At 42.3% G+C, this 9,031-nt stretch overlaps 1 protein-coding gene across 2 annotated transcripts in view; it reads right to left on the reverse strand.

Annotated features, from left to right (window-relative positions):
• The window catches only part of MARCH8 (membrane associated ring-CH-type finger 8), a 144,655-nt gene extending 138,344 nt beyond the window's left edge, over positions 1 to 6,311 (reverse strand). For both annotated transcript variants that reach the window (XM_025397907.1, XM_025397905.1), the window contains exon 1: positions 5,679 to 6,311. The gene's annotated coding sequence lies outside the window, so the exon portion shown is untranslated. The remainder of the gene's footprint in view (positions 1 to 5,678) is intronic.
• Positions 6,312 to 9,031: the final 2,720 nt, after the last annotated feature.

Here is a 9,031-nt window from a genome sequence, read left to right on the forward strand (position 1 = left end):
TAGAGACGGGGTTTCACTGTGTTAGCCAGGATGGTCTCAATCTCCTGACCTCGTGATCCGCCCGTCTCGGCCTCCCAAAGTGCTGGGATTACAGGCTTCAGCCACCGCGCCCGGCCACATCTCTTCATTTCTTAAATGAAATTTCGAAATGCTTTCCTTATCCATATGGTCATACAACATTTCTTCAACTGAAGAACAGAAATATTCAAAGGAAAAGAACAAAAATCTTTTTAACCTCCTTTCATATAGTTCCTACAAGAATGGGTTGGCTTCTATGAGACTGTAGTTTTGCCTCGATGATTCTTTTTTGAGTGCCTTTTCTGAAGTCATAAGTAAATCTCCCAACATATTAATACCACTTATAAGTTTTAAATATAAAACAGTTACCAGAAAACCCTGACAATATGTGAAATGTTATGTACTGCTATATTGTCTTAAAATTGCCTGTTTTGGTTGATAAAGACTTGTAATGTATTATACAGAGATAACACACTTTCAAAATTGTAATAAAAGGAATTTTAGCCATTTTAAGTATAATTTATCCCCAATAATTTACACGATATCTCAATAAATGTGTGTATCATTGCCTATTGGTTATGAATTGTGGTTAACAAAATAAGGAACGAAAGAATCCATTATAGGCCGGGCGCGGTGGCTCACGCCTGTAATCCCAGCACTTTGGTAGGCCGAGGCAGGTGGATCACGAGGTCAAGAGATTGAGACCATCCTGGCTAACACAGTGAAACCCCGTCTCTACTAAAAATACAAAAAATTAGCAGGGCACGGTGGCGGGCACCTGTAGAAGGCTACTCGGAAGGCTGAGGCAGAAGAATGGCGTGAACACAGGAGGTGGAGCTTGCAGTGAGCCGAGATCGCACCACTGCACTCCAGCATGGACCACAGAGCGAGACTGTTTCAAAAAAAAAAAAAAAGAATCCATTATACTATAATTTAGTAATTTAGCCACCACAGTTTTCCAGAAAACTAAAATTTAAAAAAAAACATATTGCAATGCTGCTACTTACGTATGAGTGATTTAATACTGCATACAAGTTACCCCAAAACTCAGTAGTTTAAAACAATGGACATTTATTCACAGTTACCACAGGCCAGAAATCTAGGCACAGCTTAGCTGGGTACTTCTGGGTCAAAGTCTATCAGGGGGTTGCACTCAAGCTGCTGGCCAAGCTGTGGGATCCTCTGAAGGCCTCTATGTATGAAAAGGATATGCTTTCCATCTCACTCACATGGCTACAGGCAAGTCTCAGTCCCTACCACCTGGGATTCTCCAGGAGGCATAAAACATGGCATCTTTGTTAAAAAAAATTTCCTTCTTTCCATCAATGGCTCTTTTGCAGGTGCGCAATTCAATAGTTTTTAGCAAATGCACAGAATTGTACAACCATCACCATAATCAATTTTAGAATATTTTCATCACCCCAAAAAGAAACTCAGTCCTCTTTAGCAGTCAAACCCATTTTTCCCCAACCCCTACCCCAACACCAGTTCTAGGCAACCAGTACTCTATTATCTGAGTCTATATTTGTATTCCGGACATTCCATATACCTGTAATCACACAATTTGTGGCCTTTTGTGACTTTATCACTTAGAAAGTTTTCAAAGTTCATCCATTTGTAGCATGAGTCAGTATTTAATTCCTTTTTATTCCTGAATAATAGTCCACTGCATGGATAAACCACATTATTTAAACCATTCATCAGTTGATGTATGTTTGAGTTGTTTCAACATTTTGGCTACTATGGCTACTGCTACTGTGAACATGTACATACAAATTTTTGCATAGATATGTTTTCATTTCTCTTGGGTATATACCTAGGAGTGGAACTGCTTTGTCATGCCTTATCCCATATTTAGCCATTTCAAGAACTGCCAGACTGTTTCTCAAAGCAGTTGCTCCACTTTACATTCCAACATGTAGATTCCAATTTCTCCACGTCACCAACACTTATTATTACCTGTCTTTTTTATTATACATAGCCATCTTAGTTTACTAAGATGGTTACTTAGACGGTCACTTAGTAACCGTCTTAGTTACTTAGTTGGTGTGACATGGTATTTTACTGTGGTTCTGATTTCCATTTATATGGTGACTAATGATGTAAAACATCTTTTCATGTGCTTACTGGCTATTTGTATGTCTTGTCTGAAAAACTGTCTACTCAAATCCTTTGTCCATTTTTTTTAGTTATTTTTCCTTTTATGACTGAAGTATAAGAGTTCCTTAAATACTCTGGATACTAGACCTTTAATAGATACACGGTTTCTCATACCAAACACTGGGGAGCACATAGACAGGATAAAAACAGGAACTCTCACACTGCTTATAGGACAGTAAAACAGTACAACTACATTGGAAAGCAATTTGTATTTAGTAAAGTTACTGGTGTACGCACCTGACAAACAACTACTCCAATCCTAGACGTATATTCCAGAGAAATTCTTACCTTTGAAGAAAAACATGGATGAAACTTAGTAACTAATTTTAAAAGTTGCAGGAAAAAAAATCCATATAGCATGATGCCATTTATATAAAGTTTAAAAATATGCATAAGCAAACAGTATTTTGGGGGGATATACATGTATAAAGTAAAATAACATTATCAAGAAAGCAGGCCAGGTGCAGTGGCTCACACCTGCAATCCCAGCACTTTGGGAGGCTGAGGCAGGCAGATCACTTGAGGTCAGGAGTTTGAGACCATTCTGGCCAACATGGTGAAAGCCTGTCTCTACAGAAATACAAAAATTAATAGGGCATGGTGGCACATGCCCATAGTCCCAGCTACTCGGGAGGCTGAGGCAGGAGAATCGCTTCAACCCAAGAGGCAGAGTTGCAATGAGCCAAGAGGGTGTCACTGTACTCCATCCAGCCTGAGTGACAGAGCAAAACTCTGTCTCAAAAAAAAAAAAAAAAAAAGAAAGTAAAGAAATAAAGAAATGATAGACACAGAATTCAGCATGCTGGTTACTTTTGAGAGGAAGGAAGAAGTACACAGGAGGTTTCAAGGCTATTGGTAATGTTCTGTTTTTTCAATACATACTTTTATACGCGTGACACATTTAATAAACACTTTTTCAAAGAGCTTCACTGACAACTGAAGGTCTTTTTAATACAGAAAGACACCAAAGCAGTTCAAAGCAAATATAAAGCAGATGAGAACATCACAGTGAACCAAAAACCACACACACAATATTGTACAGTATTTTAAATCCAACAAAGCGTATGTTTTGTAGAACTGAGAAGACAGATTCCCTGCCCTTATTCCGCTTTTTTCCGCCGTTGTGTCCACCTCTGTCTTTCTGATCCCACCTTTACCCCCAGGTCCTGAATCCACTTCTACCTCTTCCAGAGTTTTTCTCTTCAATATATCAATCTGAAGAGCACACATCCTTCCTCTCAATTTCCATAGCACTTGTACCTCTTCAAAGCCTTCATCATATTATCCTCAGATTACATTTTTTAACTCCTCTATCAGAAATAAACACCTGGAGAACTAGAACACTGGTCACATCATCAAACTGACTCTCCAAAAGCAAATTTTTTATTGACTATTGATTGAATAAATGAATTAGAAAATTCAGGCATTTCCAAGTGAGTTAAGAAATTGGATCTGGTCTAGTTATTAAAAAAAAAAAAATGAAAAGTTTAAAATTACACTTCTTGAAAAAGAATTTCAAAATTGAAAATCCTTCAATACAGCAAAGACAAAGCTGACAACTGTCAGATAAAATATAAAATGTTTATACTGTATATACTGATAATTTTCCATACTCCATATTCACAGGGGACAAAATTAGAAGGCATAAGAAGAACTTCCTGATTACTTGGCATCAGAACAGTCCACGGCTTTAGAAAATGTCTTGTAATCAACCACAAACCTGGGGAACAGGTAGGGTTGTAAAGCATCTTTTACGGGGGGGGGGGGGGGGGGGGGGAAGCACATACCATTTCAAGGCTCAAAAAAATGAAGCCACTTTTAGAAATTTCAGCAATATTTTTAACTTGCTTTCAGATATTTTAAACTACTTACCACCAAAGGTATAAACCTAAACATTATGTGATTATGGTAGAAATGGAACTGCTACATAAGGGAAAAAGAAACAAACCACAAGTGAATCAACGACATTCTTCCAGAACCAGACGCTACTACTGACAACAATTAGCGTTTCCTGGCTGCTTAAATCAATTCATTCCCAGCTCTGCTTTGAGCTGGCACTAATTTAAAGGAAACAAAAATGTTGGAGCTAAGGCTGCCAGATTTAGCAAATATAAATACAGCAAGCCCAGTTAAACTTTAATTTCAGACAAACAACGAATCATTTTTTTAGTACAAGTATGCCCCCATGTAGTATTTATAGTAAAAATGTATTCACTTTATCTGAAATTCGTATCAACTAGGCATCCTGTGTTTTATCTGGCAAACCTAGCTGGAGCCAAAAGGTAGAATAGTAATCAATCCAGTTTCCTCATTTTGCAGCAGAAACTGAGAACCAAAGAAAGGAAATGACTTGCTTAAGCTTAAGCCAAAGATCAGGGAAGTAAGTTGGCTTTGAAAAGAGAAAACCTTTCCACTAGGTCACCTTGGGTATCACTTATAGTCCATTCCACTTCCAATTCTTGCTCAACTCACAGAAGCAATAAGCAGACAAGCTGTAAAAGGGTATCGTTTCCCTCTTTTAACATTAAACTTCAAGTTTCAGTACATCTCTTAAAACCATAGTCTCCAAAATCCATTAGGAAACTATGTGTTACTCTTTAAAAAAAAAAAATCCTGAAAATTTTGTCTACACACTACCACCTCATACTGTTTACATGTTCACTCACCATATGAAACAGAACATCTTTTTCTCTTAAACTCAATTTTCTCAAAATCCAAAATTCTCTTGCTCCAGGGTCTCAAGATTTCACACGAGGGCATGTTCACATTATTCCATGACTCTCAACGACTTGAGTTCATATACTCCTTCAGTTTTCATATTTTTTAGAGTTTTCATGTTTTTCTGATATGTCCTAACCTATCCGGTAGGTCTCAAAAGTCTTCCATTCCCATTCTGTATCTGAGCAACTAAATCAGCAATGAGGCATGAAGTCTCACTATTATAAACATACACTTACTTCCCCAGGGACTGGGATGCAAGGAAAGATGGAACGAGAAACGTCTTTATCAGAAATTTCGGGGCCAAAAAAGGTATGTGAGGGTTATGCTAATTGTCTCTGTAATTACATAGCATGTAATCGAACAACATAAGGAGAAAGATAACAGAAAACTCCACATATGCAAAGAATTCATTTTCCAGATCCTATCAAATTAAAAAATACACAAAACATTTCCTCAACTCCATACGGAGCTCCTCAACCTATGACTTCCATGGGTCCTTAAGGGTAGTTAGCGCGGGGGTGGGTCGTGAGAATAGTGATAATGAGGCAGAAAAGGGTTCCATTTATTTTTACAATCTGGGCTTCCAAATAGATTTTAAGAAAAAAAAGGTTTTGTTGCATTAAAGAAACATGAAAACGGTAACATAAACCATTATAACCCCCACCCAATAAGTTTTCTATTAAAAACTTCAGCCAGGTGAACAGGAATCCGAATCATTTAAGATGAAAACAGATTTAAAGATCAACGAAAAGTTAGCAACTAAAGGACAAAACAGCTACCTATGCTTTCCTTCTGGCACCCCGAATGTACGCAGATCTCTCAAGATCACACATCAGACGTGGAAGGTCCTCACGGATTACTAGTCCGAGCTTCCATTTTACAGATGTGCAAACTCAGGCCAAGGACGACGACTGACGGGCTCAAGGTCTCACAGCCCGTCAGGGAAAAGACCTGGCACCCCGGGCGTCCGGCCTAGGGCCCTTGGCGCAGACTGCTTCTGCGGTTCCTGGTTCGACTCGGCCGGGCCCCAGGAGCAGACGCCAGCACCAGGGCAGAAGGACCCACGGCCCCGAGTCGCGCTGCCTCTTCGCGTGCTCCACGCCGGGCCCCCAGCCCAGGGGCAGCGCAGGGCCGGGGCCTTGGCAGCCCACCTGTCGCGGACCGGGCGGCCGTCAGCCACACCCCCTGCCCGGGCCGGGGGCTCGGCCGCCCTTATTGGCGGCCAGCAGGGACGGCTGCGAGCGGCGTGGAGGAGTGGATCCTAGAAGCCCCAAGAGTTACCTCAGGTGGGCTCTGAGCTGGCGGCGCAACAGCCCCGGCCCTCCTCCAGCATGCCCGAGACGCCGACGCAGCAGGTCCGAACATCCGCCAGCGCGTTGCCTGTTTACACCCTACGCCCCTCCGCGTGAGGACGCCGACTGGCAGGTCACGTGACGCGGGCGTCACGTGTCCGGCCGGGTTGGGTGGAGGCGTTCCCCGGGTGGCCACAGCGCGCTGGGGGCCGGCTGCGCGACACCTCTGTGCTTCCACCCCTTCGCTGTGCCCAGGCGAGGACCCACCAGGCTTGGAACCGAAGACTTCCCCAGCTCTGCCTTTGTCGTTTAGTGTGTCGTGGGCCTGACTACATGTGTTATTAATACTAGTGTTTTGGAAGGAAAAGGAAATTTTGTCTGGCAAAAGGATGTTGTACTTGGAGAAGAAAGTGGAAAATACTTTACCTGGGGCTATCAAACGGGAGGGAAAGCGAAGGAATAAGTAGTAATGGTTTTTGCCTTGACAGATTTTTGTTTGCTTTCGCTCTGTAATCTGGACTGAAAGATAGATGCCCATAGCATAGCCCTCTGAGCCAGAGAAAGCATGTGAAAGAGGTTTATACGACTTCCTACTTTTAAATTGTATTTTAATTTTTATCAGAAATCATCTTTGTGTACATACAGGTCTAAATATTTGATTCGGCATTCATCTTTTGTCCACGTAAAACTTACTTTATTATTCCTCTGTCACTTTCATCATTGTCTACCAAATCCCAATTTTCCTAGATCAAACTTCCCAGAAATAGTTTCAACCACTAATTTTATTTGTCCCATAATAATGCATAAAATGTGACTAATTTGTATTTCTTAGTAAATTCATGAGTGAATTATAAGCAAATCCTCTCAAATATTCCACAGTTGTTCTGTTGTCCAGGAGTGATCTATCATATAGCTAATCAATTCTTCCCTACAATTCTGACCACTTTGCATTGTTGGCTAAGTAAAGAGCAGATTGTCAGGTTCAAAACAGTGTGCTCAAAATATCCTCTGGATCAGCAAGCTCAAAACATCTTCATTTCTATAACACACTTAGAATACAGTATTACAAAGAACAGAAAATGATGAATTTTCTCCATTTGTCGTTTACTATGGAAAATAGGTTATCAAGGCCGGTTGCCAGAATCTGGTTGACTCTACTGCTTCTGGCAGCAGGTGTTCCATGAAGGCAGTACCAATATCTTCCATTGGTATAGCTGATGCCTAGACCAGGCTTGGTGAGCAAAAGAATTGGTTGACTGATCTATGGATATGGAATCCTATCATCCTTCTGCAGGAAGCGGCAGAACCTTCGTAGTTTAACAGGGATCTGTGAGCTAAGCAGGGCTGATAAGCAGTACTCATGGAGGCAAAGATAGGGTGAGTCCTGGATCAGCCATTACTGTCTAGGCAATTTTCTTAACCTTTCCGAGCCTCTCTTCAGCTATCTAAAAGACATCTACTGAATAGAGTGGTTATGAGACAAAATGAGGTAATGCCTGTATAACACTTTTAAGTGCCCAACACATACAGTGCTGGGTAAATATTAACCATATATGGTCTTTGCCAACGGGTATTAGTATAGGAGGTCAGAGTCCTGAGGGAAAGGGAGCTGACAACTTGAACATGTCCAGGTCCTGGGTCCAGATTCTTGCCACCTGGAGTGCTGTTCAAGAAGGGATTGCCCGCCAGGTGTGGGGGCTCACATCTGTAATCCTAGCACTTTGGGAGGCTGAGGCAGCAGATCACCTGAGCTCAGGAGTTCAAGACCAGCCTGGCCAACATGGCCTGGCCAATATGAAACCTCCTCCTTACTAAAAATACAAAAATTAGCCAGGCATGGTGGCGGGCATCTGTAATCCCAGCTACTCGGGAGGCTGAGACAGGAGAAACGCTTGAACCTCGGAGGCAGATGCTGCAGTGAGCCAAGATCATGCCACTGCACGCCAGCCTGGGTGACAGAGTGAGACGCCGTCTCCAAAAAAAGGAAGGGATTGCCAGCAAGGAAACAAAGCACAATTGGGATGAAACCATTGCACTCAGAATGTAAAGCAGCCAGTAAGGGAATTGCTCACAGGGCACCAGGTGCTCACTCCAAGAGGCATCCTGGCCTTGTGGCAACAGCTTAATTCCAAATCCTCCCTGCTTGTGTTAATGGGGACTCCTAATACACTGCCTTTTCCTTAGCCTTAACCCACATAGGGAAATTACCTACCCTCTCTTAGAGTTTGTGGGACATGAAGAGATAAGAATTCAGGCTTCAGCCAAGTGACCAGTGTTATCTCCAGAGCCAGTCACACTGACTCCCCACCAAATGGTTAAATACATGAACCCATTCAACCCTGTTCTAGTTTGTGTGTGTGGTGTTTTTGTTTTGAGATGAGTTTTGCTCTTATTGCCCAGGCTAGAGTGCAATGATGCGACCTCAGCTCACTGCAACCTCCACCTACCAGGTTCAAGCAATTCTCCTGTCTCAGCCTCCTGAATAACTGGGATTACAGGTGCCCACCACCACACCCAGCTAATTTTTGGTATTTTTAGTAGAGATAGGGTTTCACCATGTTGGCCAGGCTGGTCTCGAACTCCTGACCGCTGGTGATCTGCCCACCTTGGCCTCCCAAAGTGCTGGTGTGCCCAGAGTTGGTTCCTTTCAGTGGGTTCTTGGTCTCGCTGACTTCAAGAATGAAGCCACGGATCTCCGTGGTGAGTGTTACAGCTCTTAAAGGTGGCACGGACCCAAAGAGTGAGCGGCAGCAAAATTTATTGTGAAGAGCAAAACAACAAAGCTTCCACACTGTGGAAGGGGGAGGCCAGCAGGTTGCTTCTGCTGGCAGGGGTGGCCA

The sequence above is a fragment of the Theropithecus gelada genome, chromosome 9 (assembly GCF_003255815.1).
Source record: "Theropithecus gelada isolate Dixy chromosome 9, Tgel_1.0, whole genome shotgun sequence".
Lineage (NCBI taxonomy): Eukaryota > Metazoa > Chordata > Mammalia > Primates > Cercopithecidae > Theropithecus > Theropithecus gelada.